This window comes from Lactuca saligna, chromosome 5, assembly GCF_052625555.1.
Source record: "Lactuca saligna cultivar CGN05327 chromosome 5, ASM5262555v1, whole genome shotgun sequence".
Lineage (NCBI taxonomy): Eukaryota > Viridiplantae > Streptophyta > Magnoliopsida > Asterales > Asteraceae > Lactuca > Lactuca saligna.
The window spans coordinates 297,809,655-297,831,601 of record NC_136421.1 but is presented as its reverse complement, the minus strand read 5'-3'; the positions used below and the strand labels follow the sequence as shown (position 1 = coordinate 297,831,601).

General features: G+C 37.3%; 1 long non-coding RNA gene across 1 annotated transcript; it reads left to right on the top strand.

The window, feature by feature from the left end:
* The first annotated feature begins 20,431 nt into the window (after positions 1–20,431).
* LOC145045836 (uncharacterized) lies at positions 20,432–20,978 on the top strand. The gene is made up of 3 exons (XR_013681897.1): positions 20,432–20,659; positions 20,763–20,856; positions 20,929–20,978. It is a non-coding gene; the product is annotated as an uncharacterized LOC145045836 (long non-coding RNA).
* Positions 20,979–21,947: the final 969 nt, after the last annotated feature.

The window sequence follows — 21,947 nt, the reverse complement described above, 5'->3', positions numbered from 1 at the left end:
TATACCAAGATATCATCTATGAATACGATGACAGGTTTGCAGACCCGATTCATTAGGTCCATAAATACTGGTAGTGTGTTGGTGAGCCTAAACGACATCACCACGAACTCGTTATGTCCATAATGAGTACGGAACACGGTCTTCTCCACGTCCTCCTCCTTAACTGTAACATACACTTTTAGTTATCGTGTTACGTAATTTTAAAAGTGAATAATATTATGAAATATTATGTGATATTGAGTATTGAGTTCTAATGGATAGTTTTTACTAGAACTGAAGTAAAACTATGTTTAGGATCACTCGGTAAAGATTGGAAGTCGTATGAGATTCCAATCAAATGTAAAATATTGAAATTTTACGAAAATATAAAATTTGAAATAAGTAAAATTTTATTATTAAAATTTGAAAAGAATCTTGTTAGAAACATTTAGGTGAAAACCTCATCGAAATCCGAGTTATAACGAAGAAGTTATGACCAATCGAAGATCCGCGACAAAACCAGCACGGCGACGAATAACATAAAAATTTAGTTTTTGATAAACTACTTTTTAGCCTATATGATCTAAATGAAAGTCTTAGTATTTGTTAAACCGAGAATTTTGATAAAAAGAACGTCTAAATCTGACTTCGTATGAGGAAGTTATGTTTTTTCTAAGTTTCGGAATAACAGTAGACAACTAAAAACTCGAAATAAAGATCGAGTGATTTTTAGCCGAAACAACCCAAACGAGAATCGAAGTTCTCGTCACTAGTAGTACAATGGTAAAAAGACAAACAAAACGGACATCGGATGAAGAAGTTATGAATTTTTAACGGATTTTCCTATCCCCGTCTGTTAAAAATAATAATATTAAAAATAAAGTCAAAACTAGCCAACAAAGTCTAAACAAAAGTTGTAGAGCATAATCTCACCTCCGCGTGCATATAAAGAACGTCAAAAACAGAGCTCGTATGTGAAAGTTATGGATTTTTGAAGTTCGGGGCACAAAAACCGAGAAAAATCCCAAGTACCGAGAAATTTCGCATGAACAGTAATCGGCCACGTCACCCTCGCTTTGCTGTTGCCGCGTGTCCGAGTCATGGTGTGTCTGGAGAACTTCGATAATGATGCGTGCTTCGCATGTCGGCCGCGTGTCCTCGCCTCGCATCCGACGCCTGGCACCCTCGCATGCAAGCCACGTGCCCTTCCCCTCGCCTGTGAACAACCACGTGCTTCTCTCTTCCCCCCACCCCCTTCGGTCAAAGCTTCGCATATATAAGGGAGGTGCGAACCCTCCCAGATTAAGTTTGGAAATTTGACATTTTTCTCCCCTAAATCCAATTTTTTGCTATTTCAACTTCCCTCGAATCCCCGACATCATTCCCAACACCCGAAACACGCCCCGAAGTGCCTGAAGGGCCCGATAAATTTATTTTTTCGGTTTGAAGCTCAACCCTCACAGGGCCCGGTTTTCAGCGAATAAAGCTATCTATTATAACGAAGTGTTGCACAAATTACTATTTTAGCCCCCGCTTAATTCACGGTGAGTTCAGTATATATGAACAACTATATGTTATTTGTTATATGTGTTATGTGCTTTTCTGTGTTAGTATTTCCGCTATTTTGATAACAAAGTTATACGTTTGACCATGTGATTAGTGAAATGACTTAGATTCACGGTGGTACTGGTATGTAGCCTCTGGCCATGTAGAGCATGTCTCGTAAGAGAATGAAATATATTCTATGGTATTGGCAGAAGGTTAGACAGGGCTAAAAGCCTGAAATCTATCAAAATGTTTAATCAGAAAGTGTATATCTTCTGTGCCATTTGGGCCAAAGCTTTATTGATGGTATCAGAGCAGTGGTTTAAGTGAACTAAATTCCACGGATTGGTATTTAGACTTAAACCGTCAGAAGTTCAATATTTGAATGGATTCATTAGGAGTATATGGATACAAACCATATGAAAGAATTAAGGGGAATATTAGATAATGATAAATCTTAATATTTTAAAAGTACTAAGCTACTTCAATATTTTTAGAGCATTAGTTTAAGCGAACTAGAAATGGTAAGGATTTCTAGGCTTAAACTTAAATTGCTAAGTAATGATGGTACAATGTGTATCTGGTATATTTTAGGTTTAATACCTAAATGGACACAAGCACTAGAATATTAAGAGGAGATAAGCCTTATATTCTAATATGTGCTAAATGATAAATGAATATAGCATGCCTTAAGTTACTTACCTATATTGCTATTGTTTGAGAAAGTTAAAGGTCTGTTACCAACCATGATTTAGAAGAGGAAATTTTATGTATTTCAGATTCTAAGAGTTTTCGTATTAGAATTGAAATGAAAGTTTTGAAGTGATAAGGCGACTTATGATAGTTGACATCGATAAACAGTCAAAGGATAACGTAAAATAAAATCTATCAAGTGATATTGTAAATAGTGTATTAATACCCATAGAGTGGTATTGTACATTCAAACTATGTTTGATGAAATAATAACACCTTTGGAGGAATGTTGTGGGTTCAAAGTACATTCGGATGAGATGAATGTTTTGGTGTAATCCATGAAGTTGTTCCACTGCTGTCCAGATTGAAGCAGTGATTGCTTACAGAGTTAGAAGAACTGAAAATGGTGATAAATACTTCAATGATATCGAGACTGATATTATGCAAGATTTAGAAGAATTCAATGAAGATCAAAGGAAAGACTAACAAAGTTTTTCAGACTCAATAGGCCAAGACCTTGCCTAACATTGTAATGTAGTATGCAGTTCGAATATTGTGATAAGAGTTGATATGTAACCCTATGAAGGATGATCAGACTTAGTATTTAATAATACTGAGTGACAATTTACTTCTATCACATCCTTATGAAAGTTCCATTGTGTGTAAAGTCGACTTTAACATACATGATTAGGATGGTGAAATAGGTTATTTGCTTGTGAAAAGGTCAATAAATGGATCATCCAAACTGCCTTCAATATCATCAATCTCCTCATCCTAAACACATACACAGATCAAGATGATGAAAAACAACAAAAAATAGAAAATGAAAAAACAAGAACACTATTTTACCGCATCTACACCAGCAAAGTTAAGTCCCAGTTCTACAGCTTGTTGTGGGGTACTTGCCAAGTATACAGAAGCCCATTTTTTGCTTCCAAATGAAGTGTTCCTATTTGATGAAGAACAAAAATCATTAAAATATGACCAATTTACATCTTTATTAGATTCTTTATCATCTTCAGGAGCAAGGTGTTTCTGAAAAAAAACCACTTGCACCTATAACATCCATAAAATTCATGCAAATTTAAAACCTTTTCAAGCATTCAAAAACCAATATTTATTACAAATGTTTTCAAAACAGTTTCATGTCAGAGAATCTCATAAATCAAAATCACAAAATGCGAGGAGGTGTTCGATCAAGCCTTCGCCTTCCCGCAATGATCTGAAGTACCAGAAACAAAATCCAAAACTATAAGCCCGAAGCTTAGTGATTTCTCCCAAAATACCAACACCATACAAATAATAACCACATCAAAGAAAAAAAGTAGCATGCATATAGAGTCTATAGTAAGATTAGATTGCCCTCATCGGGCCTGCAGTCTATTTGGCCTACTCTTAGATGCTTCAGCATGTCTGGTCGGTCCACCCGGGCCTTCGGCCTAACTAATATGCCCTAATGGGTCTGTAGTCTATCCAATCTGCCTTGGGTCTATTGGCCTTCAGCACAAAGCAAGTCCGCCTCAACCCAACCTCATATACACAATCAACAAATAAATATCATAAGCTAGCTACCATGTACAAACAATCCTACCGGTCTAACAGATCACTAATCATATCATCATCCTATGTAATAAGGTACTGACCTAATAGGTCACTAGCATATCATTATCCTATATACCAGGATACCGACCTAACAGGTCACTAAGCATATCGCCATGAAATAACCAGGATAACAATACAAAAGAGTCGGCATTGATGTCTTCGACCCTATTAGTATAGCGAGCACAACTCACCTCACAAGTAGTGCTGAAATCAGGAAGATCTATTTCCCACTCTCGGCTCCAAACTCAACTTCCTATAACCATCATATACTGATTCCATTAAAATCTAAAATTGCCAAAATTCACTTAGAAGTCATGCTTGGTCAACCCTTGGTCAAAGTCAAAGACAACAGTCAAGGTCAGCAATCCATGTCGACCCAACTTGTCAAGTGCAGCTTATAGACTCTTCGTATTCCACCAGAACTTAGAAGATCGAGAAAACCCTAGTTAACTCGCCGAGTTACCAGACAACTCGTTGAGTCCATGCAGCAATGAAAACCTCGGGAAAAACTGTAACCAACTCGTTGAATTATCTCACTAAGTCACCGAGTTCATGCAGAATCAAGAAAAGCAAGAAACCCTTATTCAACTTGTCAAGTTGACTATGCAACTCGTCGAGTTCCTTTAGTCTTTTCTTCATTCAGATGCTTTTAAGCGAAACCAAGGCTTAAAACTGTAGATCTAGCCTCATAGGGTGTAGTTACCACGTAAAGTTGCTAACTTTACATGCATGAAAGGCTTTAAGAAGTTAAAACACTCAAAACTAGCCTTAGGAAGAGGTTTAGGGAATGGAGAAGGGCTAAGGGTAGATAAAGATGAGAACTTATGTTCATGAGGGCCTAGAGGAGTCAAGATCTAAGACCATGTTCTCATGACCAACTCAAACCCGATAATGACCCCATTTTGCACCAAAAATGCCCATATACTTATATAAGAGGAGATCTAAGGAATGGAAAGCCAAGGTAAAGACTTTTTACCTCCAAAAGAATGCCAAAACGATGTAGATGTTGGATCCACAAGCCCCTCCTTGTTCCAAGCTTCCAAATCTTCAAGTCTTATCAAGAAATGCTCCAAACACACACTTTTAGCCTTAGACACACTCAAAATATGTGTTAGCTCGCTTAGGGTTTGCTCTTTGGATGTGAAAGGTGGTAAAGAGGATGGAGGGGAGAACTTAAGGTCCTTTAAATACGGTGTAAACCCTAAAAATTAGGGTTTTCATGTCCAGCCTCAACTCGTCGAGTTGGGTCCTCCAACTCATCGAGTAGGTTTTAGAATCCACACAGATTCTTTAGTTTCTACATGACGAGTTGGGGTAACCAACTCGTCGACTAGGTCCATAATTATGAATATAAAAGCTTTAAATAAATACCTAGGAGTTGGGATGTTACAAGTCTCCCCACTTGATCTAGACTTTGTCCTCGAAGTTTGCTGCTGCAAACAGATCCGGGTAATGCTCCCGCATCTCCGCCTCTGGCTCCCAAGTCCAATCATATCCTTGTCTGGGTTCGCATTGTACCTATACCAAAGGTACCTCCTTGTTCCGTAGAACCTTCACTTTCCTCTCCAGAACTGCCATAGGCCTCTCTACATAATTCAGATCTCATCTACCTGAGTATCATCTAATGACACTACTGCATCCTCATCAAGTATGCACTTCCATAACTGGGAGACGTGAAAGGTGTTGTGAATCTGGCTGAGCTCCTCTTAGAGATACATTCTATATGCCACTTTTCCAACCTTGTCAATAACCCGAAAGAGTCCAATATATCGGAGACCCAACTTTCCCCTCTTCCTGAAGCGAATCACACCCTTCCAGGGTGAGACCTTCCGCAATACCATGTCGCTGGCCTGGAACTCAAACTCGTATCAATGCCGGTTGGCACAAATCTTCTACCGAATATGAGTAGTTTACAACCACTACATGATCTGTTGAATCTTCTCTGTAGTCTGCAGAACTAAGTCAGTCCGACCTATCACCCTGTGGCCGATATCACCCCAACTGACTGGGGTGTGACATCTCCACCCATACAACAGCTCAAATCGCAGAGCACCAATACTAGAATGAAAGATGTTGTTATAGGAGAACTCTACAATTGGTAGGTGGGAATCCCAACTACCACCAAAGTCAATGATGCAGACCCTTAACATATCCTTGAGGGTCTGTATGATCCGCTCACTTTGGCCATCTGTCTACGGATGATAAGTTGTACTGAAATGCAGTTGCATGCTCAGATCCTCATGGAACTTCTTCCAGAAGTGGGAGGTGAACCAAACACCATGGTATGAAACAATAGAGACTCGAAGCCCATGGCGAGCAAAAATCTCGGAGATATATATGTCGGCCAGCTTCTCGGTCGATAAGCTGTCCTGATTGGGCAGGAAATGGGCATTATTGGTCAATTGATCCATGATGACCCATATAGTATCAAATCCCTTTGCCGCCCTCGACAACTTGGTAATGAAGTCCATCGTGATCTGTGCCCATCTCCACATTGGAAGCTCTAGAGGCTGAAACTTGTCATGCGACATCTGATGCTCCGCCTTGACTATCCTACAGGTCAAGCACCACTCGACATACCAAGCGATCTCTCGCTTTATGCACGACCAACAGTAGCTCAAACTCAGATCCCTGTACATCTTGGTGGCCCCCAGGTGAATAGAGAAGTGAGACTTATGAGCCTCCTCCAAAACCATCTATCTAACCCCACCAGACATCGAAACCCATACCTGACCGCAACGGGTCAATAATCCCCAACTATCCTGGACGAATCTGGTGATCTCGCCTCTAATCCTCTCCATGTTCCTTTCTCCTGCCGTATACCCTCAGCCTTAGCATCTCTAATCAAACCCACCAGTGGAGAATCCACTGATATCCTCATACATGCTACTGGAACAGAGGATCCATCCATCTTGTGGTTCAGGGCATCGACAACCACATTCGCTTTACCCGGATGGTAAAGGATCTCACAGTCGTAGTCCTTGACTACATCCAGCCACCTGCGTTGTCTCATGTTCAAGTTCGGATGATCCATGATGTGTCTCAAACTCTTGTGGTCCGTGTATATGGTACAGCGGACCCTATAGAGATAGTGTCTACAAATCTTGAGAACGAATACCACCGCTCCCAACTCCAGATCATGTGTAGGGTATCTCGTCTTGTACGGCTTCAGCTGACGTGATGTATAGGCTATCAGCTGTCCTCTCTGCATAAGGACTGCTCCCAATTTGGATATCGATGCATCACAAAAATACCACAAAATCGCCAAATCCTTTAGGGAGAGTCAAAACCGGTGCCCCGTAGAGTCGCTGTCGTAGTGTCTCAAATGCAGCCTGCTGCTCTAGGCCACACCAAAAATACACCGCTTCCTGTTCAGACTAGTGAGGGGTACCGCAATCTTGGAGAAATCATGTATGAATCTCCAGTAGTGCCCTGCCAATCCAAAGAAGCTCCTGATATTCGAGGGAGATTTGGAACCTTCCGGTGCATAACCGCCTCAAACTTGGACGAATCGACCAAAATCCCCTCCTGGTTAATAAGATGCCTAAGGAACTGAACCTCTCATAACCAAAACTCACATTTCAAGAGCCTGGCATATAACTGCTCTTGTCTTAAAACTCCCAACAGCTCACGAAGATGCTCATCATGCTGCTCTATGGTCTTGGAATACACTAAGATGACATCTATAAACATGATGACTGAACGTTCGAGCATTGGTCTGCATAATTGATTCATCAGGTCCATAAATACTGTTGGCGCATTAGTGAGACCAAATAACATCACCACGAACTCGTAATGTCCGTAACGAGTCAGGAATGTGGTCTTCTCCGCATCCTCTTCCCTAACTCTAACCTGATGGTAGCCAGACCTCAATTCTATCTTGGAGAACCAAGATGCTCCCTGTAATTGATCGAAGAGATAATCTATCATGGGATGGGGAAATGATTCTTTACAGTTAGCTTGTTCATCTCCCAGTAGTCAATGCAAATATGGTGTCAACCATCCTTCTTCCTCACGAAGAGAATCAGCGCTCCCTGCAGAGAACTGCTCGAATGGATGAACTGCTTGCCCAACAGTTCCTGTAACTGAGATGACAACTCCTGCATCCCAGGTGGTGCCAATCGGTAGGGCGCCTTGGCAATAGGGGCCACACCTAATGCTAGGTTGATCCTGAACTCGACCTGCCTCTCAGGAGGCACTCCGAGTAACTCCTCCGTAAACATGTCAGCAAACTCTCTAACCAATGGAACCTCAGAAACCGAGACCTGATCCCTGACCTGCATATCCGCCACATACGCTAGATAATCCACACACCCACGCTGAATATAATGCCAAGCCCTGACGGCTGAGCAAAACCCTGAACCCAACCTTGTGCCCTCATTGTAGATAACCAGTTCTCCCCTACTTGGGGTTCAAACTACCACCCGCTAACGCTTGCAGTCGATCATGGCACGAAAGCGACTCAACCAATCCATACCAACATTCACACATACGCTCCCCACGGGGATCAGAATCAAGTCTATCGGGAAGGACTCCCCGAAGATCTCCAGAACGCAACCCTGATAGACTTAAGAAGCATAAATCCCGTTTTAATTGGCGATAGAGACTTGTAACAGTCACTCAAGCTCTCCTAAATGCAAACAGAACTCCCTACTAAACGATCGAGAAACAAATGACCAACTCGCCTTGGAGTCAAATAATACCAATGCAGGTAAGGAGTTCACTAAAAACATACCTGACATAGGTACTAAGAAATAAGCATAAAACAGATATAATCAATAAGATAAAAAAATATGGAAACATACCAACTACCACATCCGGTGTTGTCTTGGCCTCCTCTTCTTTAAGCTGAAAGGTGTGTCCCTGAGCCTTCTGAGGCTCTGCTCTACCCTGACTCCTTTTAATAATACTCAGTGTAGCTGGCGCTAGAGCCTGTGCCGGCCTGGCAACAAGCAATGGATAGTTGATCTTCCCATGACCAACCTGATCGCAGTGGTAGCAAATCCTCATATCCTGAACTGGGGCTAACTGACGGTAATCCCTTGAAAAATGACCATCCTTGCTGCATTTGCGGCACGTAATATCAGATCTACACACCCTAGAATGGCCTTTCCTGCACTTCCCACAAGTGCGGCTGCGATGACCCCCAAACCTAGTATCAGCGGTCTTAGACCGCTTCGACACCGACTGCAACTGCAGTGGGGATTGCCTATGCTCCCACAATTGTAACTCAATCTCAAGCTCTCGCCGACTAGCGTCTTCCTATAACTCCAACAATGTATCACAACGTTAGGTAACAACAAACTGTCAGATGTCGGTATTGAGCATGCTCATATAACGTGTCATCTAAGCCTGCTTGGAAGCAAACTCCAGGAAAAACATCCCCCTCTCAGTGAACATATGGGTGATCTCTGTCACAGACTCCGCAACCTGCCTTAAATCCAAAAACTCATGTGTCATCCTCTCACGCTCAACCCGTGGAATGTAGCGAGCGCGGAACATCTCCCTAAATTGATCCCAAGTAACCGCAACTCTCTGATCATCAGTATACAACTGTAACATACACATTCTAAAATTGTGTATTGTTATTATTAAAAGTGAATAAAATTGAGTGTTGAGTTCTAACAGCTACTTTTACTAGAAATGAAGTAAAACTATGTTTAGAATCACTCATAAAATGTTGGAAGTCTTATGAGATTTCAATTAATAGCCAAATAATGAAAATTTAGTGAAAATATAAAATTTTAAATAAGTAAAATTTTATTATTTGATGTTGTATAGAATCTCGTTAGAAACATTTAGGCGAAAACCTCGTCGAAATCCGAGTTATAACGAAGAAGTTATGACCAACCGAAGATCAGCGACAAAATCGGCATGGCGCCGAATGACGTAAAAAGTGAGTTTTTGATAAACTACTTTTTAGCCATAGTAATCTAAATGAAAGTCGTAGTATTCATTAAACTGAGAAATTCGGTAAAAAGAACGCCAAAATCTGACTTCGTATAAGGAAGTTATGATTTTTCGAAGTTTCAACTTAGCAGTAGACAACTAAAAACTTGAATTTTAGATCGAGCGATATTTACTGATACATCCTAAATGAGAATCGAAGGTCTCTTCATTTGTAGTACAACGGTAAAAAGTCTGACGAAAACGGATGTCGAATGAAGAAGTTATGAATTTTTAACGGATTTTCTTGTCCCGGTCTGTTAAAAATAATAATATTAAAAATAAAGTCAAAATTAGCCAACGAAGTCTAAACAAAAGTTGTAGAGCGTAATTCTAGCTACGCGTGCATATAAAGAACGTAAAAATGGAGCTCGTATGCGAAAGTTATGAATTTTAGAAATTCGGGGGTCAATTTCCTAGAAATCTCGCATGAGAGGTCCGGATTCGGCCACGTCCTTCGCACAAAGCTACTGCATCACCGAGTCGTGTCCGTCGCTGATTGGTCCGAAGCTACGGCCCACTGGCCTTCCGACGCGCTGCGCTCCGTGTCACCGTTCCGAGCCTCGCACCTAGCTGCCTCGCATGCACGACGCCTGGCGTCCGACCCTTGCATCCGAGCCAGCTACCGCGTCCTAGCCTCGCTGTTGCGCCCTCTGCCTTCGCCTCCTGATGCTGCGTGTTCTTTCTGCCAGCGCACCATCCGAACCTCAGCCCTATAAAAGGGAGGGCTGCGAGATCTCCCGGGTAATTTTAGAAAATTGCCATTTTTGCCCCCTTTTCCATATTTTTGTTCATTTTGACTTTCCTCGAAGCCCCGGTATCAATTTTAGCACCTGAAACACACCCCGAGACCCCCGAGAAACCCAAAAATTTTATCTTTTCGGTTTTGAAGCCCTACCTTCGCAGAGCCCGGTTTTCAATTAAGCTCCCGATTTTCAACATAGAAAGTCATATTTAAAGCCGAAGTGTTGTCCAAATTATTATTTTAACCCCCGGTTAACTTAAGGTGAGTTCAATATATAGGAACAATTGGATGTTGTGTGTTATATGTGCTATGTGCTTCTCAGTGTTATTATTCCGAGTTATTTTCCGTGTTATTTTATTTCTGGTATTTTGATAGCAAAAGTAATACCTTTGACCATGTGATCAGTGAAAAGACTTAGATTCACATTGGTAATGGTACAAAGACTCTGGCCATGTAGAGCATGTTCCGTAAGTGAATGAATTATATTTAAATGGCATTGGTAGAAGATTAAACAGGGCGTGAAAACCTGAAATCTACTGAAATGTTAAACATGGCGTGAAAACCTGAAATCTACTGAAATGTTAAACTGGGCATGGAAACCTGAAACCTACCGAAATGCTAAACAAGGCGTGAAAACCTGAAATATATCATATTGATTATCAGAAATTATATGTCTTCTGTGCCATTTGGGCCAAAACTTTATTGATGCATATCAAGTATTGAAATCGTTATGTCTCATTGATCGTAAATCTATGAATCAAATCTTGAGTTGATATTGAAAGCGTGACATATGATACGCATATGCTATTGTTGTTCTTGTTCCCTTTTGCTTCTGTCATATTGGTATCTATAAGGCATAAGATTATATTGTATCTATTCATTGAATTCACTAAGCGTTATCGCTTATCCCTTTCAATATTTAACAATTGCAGGTGATGAGTATCCAATATAGCTTTATACTGCTGAAAGATTTAAAATAGTTAATAGTATTTCTCTGTATTTTAATGTTCATGTATTTATATGAATAGTAGATTCCTCGGTAGACATGAAATGTAATAAATCTTAGTCGATTTGTATCCAATCTTTTGTAATCACTTTATCAATATAAAAATTGTTTTATAAATATGCATGTAGCATGTTTTGAGGAAGTAAATTAAGAAATCTTTTGAAATAGTATGAAATTTTGGGTCTTTCATAAATACGAAAGTTGGAGTCTTTCAACAACCATGTCATCAATCTCCACCAGTCCTTTGCCTCGGACCTCAATAGGTTCAGAGCACACCTAACCTTCTGGTCAATAGGAAATGAGCATGTGAAAAAGCATCCCTCAACATCAGATAGCCACCTTATAGCTATGATTGGGTCCTGAATCCCATAAAAAGTCAAGGGCGTTGTGTCATCAAAGTCCCGGTACTTGATATGTGTATATTTAGTCATATATTTTGCATAGAATGTTAATACATTTTGGCTAATTTATTACAATTATGGAAAAAAGATGCATAATTATGTTTAAATTATATTTTCAGTCCAAAAGAAGTGCTCGGAAGCAAAAGGAAGCAGGAGCAACTGTCGGGAGCTCGGGAATCAAGGAAATAAGAAAAGAGCCAAAAATCACAAGGCACTTGGCGAGTCGGTCCGTGACTTGCGAGCTCCCACAAAGGTTCTCGAAGCAGAGGAATCCTTGCCTTTCCAGACACGGGGATTTAAGGTGGGACTCGGCGAATCTGTACCTAGACTCTACGAGTCACCTCTAATCTATAAAAAGAGACTGCCAGATCGACACCCGATTTTTTTAAGAAGTCCTTGGAAAGAAAGCTGCGAATAAGAGTTCTTCTGGAGCGTGAGAAGTCAGAGAATCCACCTAGATCCACTTTTGGAGGAGAATTAAGGAAAAATCAATTTATTCTTTACTAAATCTAGTTTCTAAAACATGTTTGAGTTATTAGATTGTGTTTTTGAGCTTTTTACTGTTTTAATCATGAACTAGAACATATATCTTCTGTTTAGGGAAGACAAATTTGAGACTATGTGTTGATTTATGAGTAGGATTAACTTTTGTTGGTAATAATGTTTTGTTAAGCTTGTTAAATAACCTTATGTATTAATTACAACTATTTTCTCTTAATTAACCTGTGATTAAGTTCCATGACCATCTCTTAATTGCTAACCTCATATGATGCATGTGAAAACATTATTATATGCCTAGGAATAGCGAATGTGAAACTAGGATTAATAGAAAATAGGAAAATTAATGCGTGAGCTTGTATGATGAACCAGCAGCAAGAGGTTAATTAAAGGACCAATTTAGTTGACCACTACAAGTCTTACATAATCCGAATAAATAAACTAGGAAATTCATTAATTTAGACAACTGGCCACTACTTACATTAATTTGTTTTCTAAGGATTAGTAATAGCGAACGTGAACCTAATCATCTTAATTGGTAGCCAATATAAATTAATCCATTGCAATTTTTGTAGAATGAACCATAAGATCAAATGAGTCAAACCTAAACAAAAATCTCTTCCACCATTGAATTTAGTTGATTTTAGCTCTCTAGCTCTCTAGCTGTCAACTGTTTTGTTTGAGTTTTAGTTAGAAATTTAAGTTTTCTAGTCTTGCAAAACTAGATAAAAACCCCTCATTTTATTATTTGTTTTTTAGATAGATTTAGTAATTAGTTTAATTGTCGTTCCCTGAGTTCGATATCCTGCTTACTAAAAACTATACTTACATTAGACAGGTACACTGCCTATTGTGTGTTAAATTTACATTAGAAAAGTAGGAATAAAACTAGTTGGTTTAACATACATCAGTACTGAAAAGCCCGACTGGTCCCACCATCAACAGCTATTACAGCGGCGGAGGTTGCAGCGGAATCCGTCTCAACAATGGCTGCATAACGCTCATCAAAGTACTCAACCATGACGATCTTGATAGAACCGAACATCTCCGGAAAGTGTTCCCAGAATAGTGTAGCAACCTCATCATGTAGGATCTCCTGAATACTGGCATCCAACTCATCTGGCCTCATTTGGTCAATGGTTTCGGGCACTGCTGGTCCACCCTAACTCTAGCTCCTGATCCCGAGCCGGATCTGGTCACAAATAGCCTCGTAACCACCATGCTGAAAATATACCGGAAAAATATAAGACATCCTATATAATAACGGGGAACCAACTCCCAACAAATCCCTAGGGGTTGTGACTTCCTTGATATGCGTATGGGTCTTGTGCTTTCAGTAGTACGGGCTCATACTACCTTCCACACCTACCCATATTTGTATCAGGTAGCATCACAACCCCTAAAATTATACATAAGCATAGGCAAGCGCTCAATCCTCACTCCTAGAGGAAGGCTAAATATCTCATAACTGGCTGACTAACCCCGCAAAAGTCATCCATGAAACTTTCACCAACCATGTAACACTCGTGTATGCTAGTCATACATACCGCTAGATCCTATAGACTTTTGAATATCTGATCCTACCCTAAGCCCTTCATCAAACAAGAACAAGAAATAAGGCTAAAACAAACATTCTCAGGCTATAAGATTTTAACTATGTACAACTATGATACATACACTAAGCAACTATAGTAATGATGTCCATTTCATATAAGGAAAACCCTAGGATATTAGGCATCATATAATCAAGCAATTCTATCATGCAATTCATGAAGATCCCTAGCCTATCGTTAGCATGTTGTTCTAACATATCACAATATCAAATATTTATATGGTATTTTGGGGTCTACTTACTGGCTCCGACTGATCGTACACTCTGCATCCTCCTTTAGTATTTTGAAAACCATTTTAAAAATCTTTTCCTTAGTTTGATACTAGATTCACACGAGTGTTCCTCCAATTCACTCAAACCAAGGCTCTGATAACAACTTGTAACCTCCATAAAATTCATGCAAATTTAAAACTTTTTTCAAGCATTCAAAAACCAATATTTATTACAAATGTTTTCAAAATAGTTTCATGTCAGAGTATCCCAGAAATCAAAATCATAAAATACGAGGAGGTGCACGATCAAGCCTTCGCTTTCCCGCGATCATCCAAAGTACCTGAAATTAAATCGAAAACTGTAAGCCCGAAGCCTAGTGAGTTCCCTTAAAATACCAACGCCATACAAATCATAACCATATCATAGCAAACAAACAACATGTATATAGAGTCTACAGTAAGACTGGATTTCCCTCACCGGGCCTACAGTCTATCTGGCCCACTCTTAGAGCCTTCAGCATGTCTGGTCTACCCACCCGGGCCTTCAGCCTGTCTAGACCATTCTGTAGGCTTTCGACCTAAATGATATGTCATAATGAGTCTTCAGTATATCCGGTCCGCCCTGGGTCTGTTGGACTTCAGCATAAAGCAAGTCTGCCTCAACCCAACCCTACATACACAATCAACACATAAGTATCATAAGCTAGCTAGCAACCAGTCTAACAAATCACTAATCATAGCCTCATCCTATATACCAGGACACCGACCTAACAGGTCACTAAAATATCATCATCCTATATACCAGAATACCGACCTAACAGGTCACTAAGCATATCGTCATGCAATAACCAGGATAAAAATCCAAAAAGGGTTGGCATTGGTGCCTTCGACCCTATTAGTATAGTGAGGACAACTCACCTCACAAGAAGTGTTGAAATCAAGAAGATCTATTTCCCACTCTTGGCTCCAAACTCAACTGCGTGCAACCATCATATATTGATTCCATTAAAATCCCAAATTGCCAAAATTCCCTCAGAAGTCAAACTTGGTCAACCCTTGGTCAAAGTCAAAGTCAACGGTCAAGGTTAATAGTCCATGTAGATCCAATTTTTCGAGTGAAGCTTACAGAATCGTCGAGTTCCTTTAGAGCTTAGAAGATCGTGAAAACCCTAGTCAACGTGCCGAGTTACCAGACAACTCGTTGAGTACATGCATCATCCAGAACCTCGAGAAAAACCCTAACAAACTCATCGAGTTATCTCACTAACTCCCCGAGTTCATACAGAATCCAGAAAGCGGGAAACCCTCATTCAGCTCATCAAGTTGACAATGCAACTCATCGAGTTTCTTCAGTCCTTTCCTCATTCAGATGATTTTAAGCGAAACCAAGGCTCAAAACTGTAGATCTAGCCTCCTAGGGTGCAGTTACCATGTAAAGACACTAACTTTATATGCATGCAAGGCTTAAAGAAGCTAAAACACTCAAAACTAGCCTTAGGAAATGGTTTAGGGCACATAAAAGGGCTAGGGATAGATAAAGTCGAGAACTTTATGTTCATGAGGGCCTAGAGGAGTCCAGATCTGAGACCATGTTCTCATGACCAGCTTAAACTTGAGAATGACCCAATTTTGCACCAGAAATGCCCATATACTTACATAAGAAGATATCTAAGGAATGGAAAGCCAAGATAAAGACTTTTTACCTCCAAAAGAATGCCAAAACGATGTAGATGTTGGATCTACAACCCCTCCTCGTTCCAAGCTTGCAAATCTTCAAGTCTCTTCAAGAAATGCACCAAACACACACTTTTAGCCTCACACACTCAAAATATGGGTTAGCTCGCTTAGGGTTTACTCTCTAGATGTGAAAGGTGGTAAGGAGGATGGAGGGGAGGACTTAAGGTCCTTTAAATAGGGTGCAACCCCTAAAAATTAGGGTTTTCATGTCCAGCCTCAACTCGTCGAGTTGAGTCCTCCAACTTGTCGAGTAGGTTCTAGAATCTACGCGACTTCATTAGTTTCTACACGACGAGTTGGGGCAAACCTGATTGTTGAGTACGTCCAAAATTATGAATATAAAAGCTTTAAATAAATACTTGGGAGTCGAGATGTTACAACACCTTCCTCCAACAATTTACCATGATGTCGGTCAAGAAAAGTCAAACATAGAAATCAACCTTAAAACCTATTAGAGATCATATGATTAGTGAAAATAAGTTACCTTTTAATAGGACTATGAGTTGTAGATACTTCTCAACATCTACGATTGATTCAGTAGCATCATTTGTAACATTTGATCCAACCCAATGAGTCCTATTTTTCCATGCTTATGTACAACATCCATTTGGATAGACAACTTATGCAACGACTTGAATAAATTAGTTAAATCTATAGACTTCAATTTCGTAATTTCATTAAAGTTTATTAAACATATCTTTCAGAAATTTGAAACCATAGCACGATTCACATGTGTGATAGAGCAACAACAGAGGCCAGAAGGATAACTATTACAACATCCTCAAAGCAAAGGACACAATGGGGATTCATAAGCATCTAAATAAAGAAAAAAAGATAAGGGAAATTTTTAAAGAGGTAAAACATATCGTCGCATCCATTTGAATCATTGAAATAATGATGAGATATAGTGGTCATACCTTCCGTTAGAGGTGGTGGAGTTTCTGTTGAGTCGTCGTCACCATAAAGATGTAGGAAGGTTGGAGGCGAGATCTAGGGTTCAGGTATGAGAAAGAATTGTTATAGAGTCGACATTGATCGAATTTCATCAGTCGTACTCCGAACTCTCAAATCATTGGGTTCGATGGTGATGATGACGAATTAGGATATGCAGAGAGAAGGGGAGGAGAGAATGATCGGTAGGTGGAGATGTAGAAGAGAGAACGTACATTAAAGGAAGACCGAGCAAGTTCTTGACAAAAAGGCCTAGCTCTGTTCAGGATTTAATTATAGGCTAGGAATTAGACGTGCGTTTGAAAAATTATAAAGCGACATTTTTCCACGATACGCGTTTTATGAAAGGCGCCATTCGTGTTTTTTATTTTTTGTTTTGAAACTAACTTTAGGGCACGCACAAATGTGTGTCCTCTACCCTTCAACTTTTGGAAAGCTAATGATAATTTTACGACACACAAAAAATATGTATTATAAATCAGTACGTATTATTATTTGCGCGTCATTAAAGGCTGTTTTCTAGTAGTGTGTCAAAATTTTAAAAAATATAAGCTTAGTGTCTTTTATTATTATTATTATTTTTAATTTTGACATGTTTGCATGTTTTGACAACACGTCACGCCATTAAAACTGAGACATCATTATATCATGTCAATAGACAACTAAATTGACGGATCAAATGGTCAGAATTATAACAAATCTAAAATACAGTATCCAATTTGAAAAAAATATTAACATGATATCAAAATCAAATTTTTAGAAAGATTTAATGAATGTTATACTATTTACCTTTTTTCAAGTTAATATTCTCTACTAATAAAACAGTACTAGAAACGCCACCTGGCATTCCCTTAGCCACTCACCCTTGCATTTTCCCGCTCAAAAATTATAAGCGAAGTTCCCACTTCGCCCTTCTATTCTCAAAAATAAAACTGTACACATCATGAAACATAAATCGTCAATCAGTAAATATATAAATCAGGAAATTTCAAATTTAATTCGGTGGAATATTGAAGATGAAATCAATCCCAATAAATCAGGTAATCAATTTAAATTCCATTTTATATCAATCCCAAAAAATCAGGCAATCAGTTTAGGAAGAGATGATATATTTCAATACAATTTCAGAAGTCAATATGATTTTAAGGGTCACGTATTCATCATCAGGTCAGCAAAACTACATTGCTCTTTACCTTTTAGATGTTCTATTTCATCTACATTCTTAATCGATTTCATCACTTTTCCCTCTATTTTTTTACCTGTTATGTATAAGAGTTTGATACATTGGTATTTCTTTATGTATATTCTGGTACATATAGTCACGATCTGTGTATGTCGATTTTTGGTTTTCTTAATATGTGTATCTTATATAACTGTATGTGATACATTAGAGTCATAGGACCATTCAATTTCTTCTACACCTATTTGCTTCCTCCAATGATTTGGTCCATCTAAATACTTAATCGTAATTAGGGTATTTGGATGGTTAGACCAATAATTCTTCCATAATGATTTTTCTTACATGACACGTTTTCTGAAAACTTGAAAATACTTTTATCAGTTGGTGGTTTCTTTTAACATCATATTCATATAAACTACAAACCTGTTGAAAAAGTAACTCAAATTATCAATTCATGTGATTTATCAAACCCGTTTAAATAATAAACAAAAAAATTACAAATTTCATTTTAAACTTCCTGTTACACTATATCCTATGTTTAGGAATCTACTCTCAAAGTACAATACTATATTTTGGAATTGATCATCTTTTAGTTTATTTTTCTAAATATATGTTTTATTGTCTATATGTACGTATATGTTTATATCTGTTTTTGAAAAGTATGTTTGCAAGTGATACAATTAAATATATAAATCAATCAGTGCTTTACGATTTTCCTGTTTATATCCTAATTTTTTTGTTAAATATACAGGTTTTTTCTGTTTAGTTTTCGATTTTTAGTTTTTTTCTCATTATATACCCTTAAGGGTATATCAGTAAATATGTAATTTTCTCATTGTTTTCTTGGTAACATCTACACTTAAATGATAAACAAAAGAATTGATTATTTCGTCTGATTTATCAAACCGTTTATATAATAAACAAAAAAGTATCAATTTCTTTTTGAAGTTCCTGTTACACTATATCCCATTTTTAGTAATTTATTCTCAAAGAACAATGCTATAATCTGTAATTTATCATCTTTTAGTTTAATTTTCTAAATATATGTGTGGTTGTCTATGTGTGTGTATCTCTTTAAAAATTCTGCAATTTCATCATTTTATGACCCCCATTTGTGAAGTTGAGTATTTATTTCCAAAAATGCGAAACTCCAGGGACAATATTTGAAAATTTCTGTTTTCTTCCCCAATTCGCATTCTACTGTGAAATACTTCGCATCTTCATTCTTACACCCTTCGCATTAATCACCTTCGCATTTTAACCTAATTAATCAAATGCGAACCACAAAATTTTCATTCCAGATGCAAACACAGTTTAGTTCTTGAACTCTAAACTTGCGAAATCAAAAATTCATATGTTGAACCCATATGCAAATATTAACCCAATTGACTTCAAATTGATTCACAGATGCAAACACTCGATTGTTTTACTTTCGCAAAATGAGCATCAACAACTCCACAATCGAGTTTTTAAATTCTTGCAAACAACAATTTCACAGTCCTTGACTTCGCGTTTTTCTTCACGAATCATCCCTCAATCATCAATCCAATTGCGAATCAAAACTCATATGTTCTTGCTTTATCGATTCATCGACTACACTCATACAAATGCGAACAATACTCAATTTCAAAATCGATTGAAACTTATAGCAAAGCTAAATCCAACTTCGCATTCAAAGCACACAAGTGTTATTGATTGCATTCATGAAATACTAACAAGATAATATATTATAATACAAATATACATATTTTAGGTGGTGAAATCGTAACAGCCTAACAATTTGGTATGCAACTTTATTAAATCAATAAAAAAAGTTATGCAAATTGAAAAATAAATAAAAATATATCTTTTGTTGTTTTAATTAAGGAAATAAATATTTTATATGAATACTCACCTGGAAAAACGCATATTATAATTGTCTAATTTAATCGTAACAGCCTACCAATGTACTTTCTTCTTGACTGTTTGATTGTTTTTTTCTGTGTGCTGATTATAATTGTCTAATTTAATGTAAACTTTTTTTTTTTAACTTGCAAGGTACAATGGAACATATTACTCCTATAAAGGAAATTGACTCAATCAAGGACGATTTCACAATTAAAGTTCGGATCATACGTCTTTGGACTCAAAAGTCAAGATTTGATGCGAACGACACATACTCGATAGAAATGATTTTGATGGATGAGGAGGTATAAGATGGATGTATTCAATTATTATTTTTATAAAAAATTATTCATACTCATAAGCAATTATATTTAAATATTTATTATTTCATTTATTTTAGGGAAGGAAAATTCATGCATCATGTGTGAAGAAATGGTTTCCTAAATTCAAGCGCTATTTAAAAGAGGATAGTTCAATTTACGTCAAGAAACCTAACGTCGCACCAAATACTTCAAAATTTAAGTTTGCTCATCCGGAATCAAAACTAAATTTTTATCACGATACAATTGTAAAAGATTGTGAAAACTTTTCTGGATCTGCACATGGCTTTCATTTTGTTGACTTCAATACTATCGTTTCTAACAACATCCTGGAGTCAAACTCTTTTGGTTGGTTTATTTAATATTAACTTTTGCTATATAACATCCTAAATTCTTTCTTCGTATTACAATTTGATATTTTATATTAAATTATATTTCCTTGCTTTTGTAGATATTATTGGACACATTTTTGAGTATGGGCATATGGATACCTCAGAACAAGATAAATCAAAACACAAGATGCTCTTGCATCTTCAAGATATAGAGTATTCACCATTATTACAAACAAGTAATATAGCTACATTTATATTATTTACAATATTTGTTTATTATTTCAGGGATACTAAGCTTAAGATAACTTTGTGGGGTCATAATGCATACTACATGCATGATTTTCTTGCTAACAATAATAGCCTTGCTCCAGTTGTTGTTATTGTTCAATTTGTCAGGGTGAAGTTTATTAATGGTTTGTAACTATTTTTAACAAGCATAATCTAATATATATATATATATATATATATATATATATATATATATATATATATATATATATTATTGAATAATCAAACTCCTTTTTTAGATGAAATTTGAATATTAAACTAATTTTTAGTTGTAATCTTTTAAATTCCAAAAAATCAGGAAGAAAATTATATCTAATAAAGATCCAACAACAATAAAATCATATAATCGTAATCTTTTTCCAATATTCAAGCATATAACTTTAACTCAAAACGTGAAATCCAAAATTTTGAAACACCTCATTCGTCTTCTTAATGTTCAATTGTTTCTGCGATTTTTTTTTCATTAAGCTTACATCAAACTGCTTCGTTAAAGTTGTAATCCTCATTCCAGTTCTACCTGCAAGATTTCCATATCCATATGTCAGGTTAGTATTATCAGTTTAGATCACTTTGTTTTATCTATGAATTTATGGTTGAAATTTACAACAATAATCAATATGCTGGAATAGATGTTTTTCTAATTGTAAAAATATAATCTTGAATAGATACATAAGATCAATAAGCAATTTATAATCATCACGATTATCGTGTATCACACAATTTTACCTTCATTGATTCCATGGAGATCTAGGGTTTTAACCCCTGATATCATCCGAACCCACGATTGGTTGAAATTGGGGAAACAGTAGATTTAAATCTAATAAACCCTAGGTTGGAAATGAGGATGATGAGTCATGATGCTAACATTTTAATAAACAAATTAATAAAGGTAACTTTTTAAATACATTTACTTTATTATCATTATTTATTTAATTCTAACTAACTTCAATTGTATTATATAAACATATTATGTACATAATTTCACATTTCATTTCCTAACCTATGTCTTCTTATGC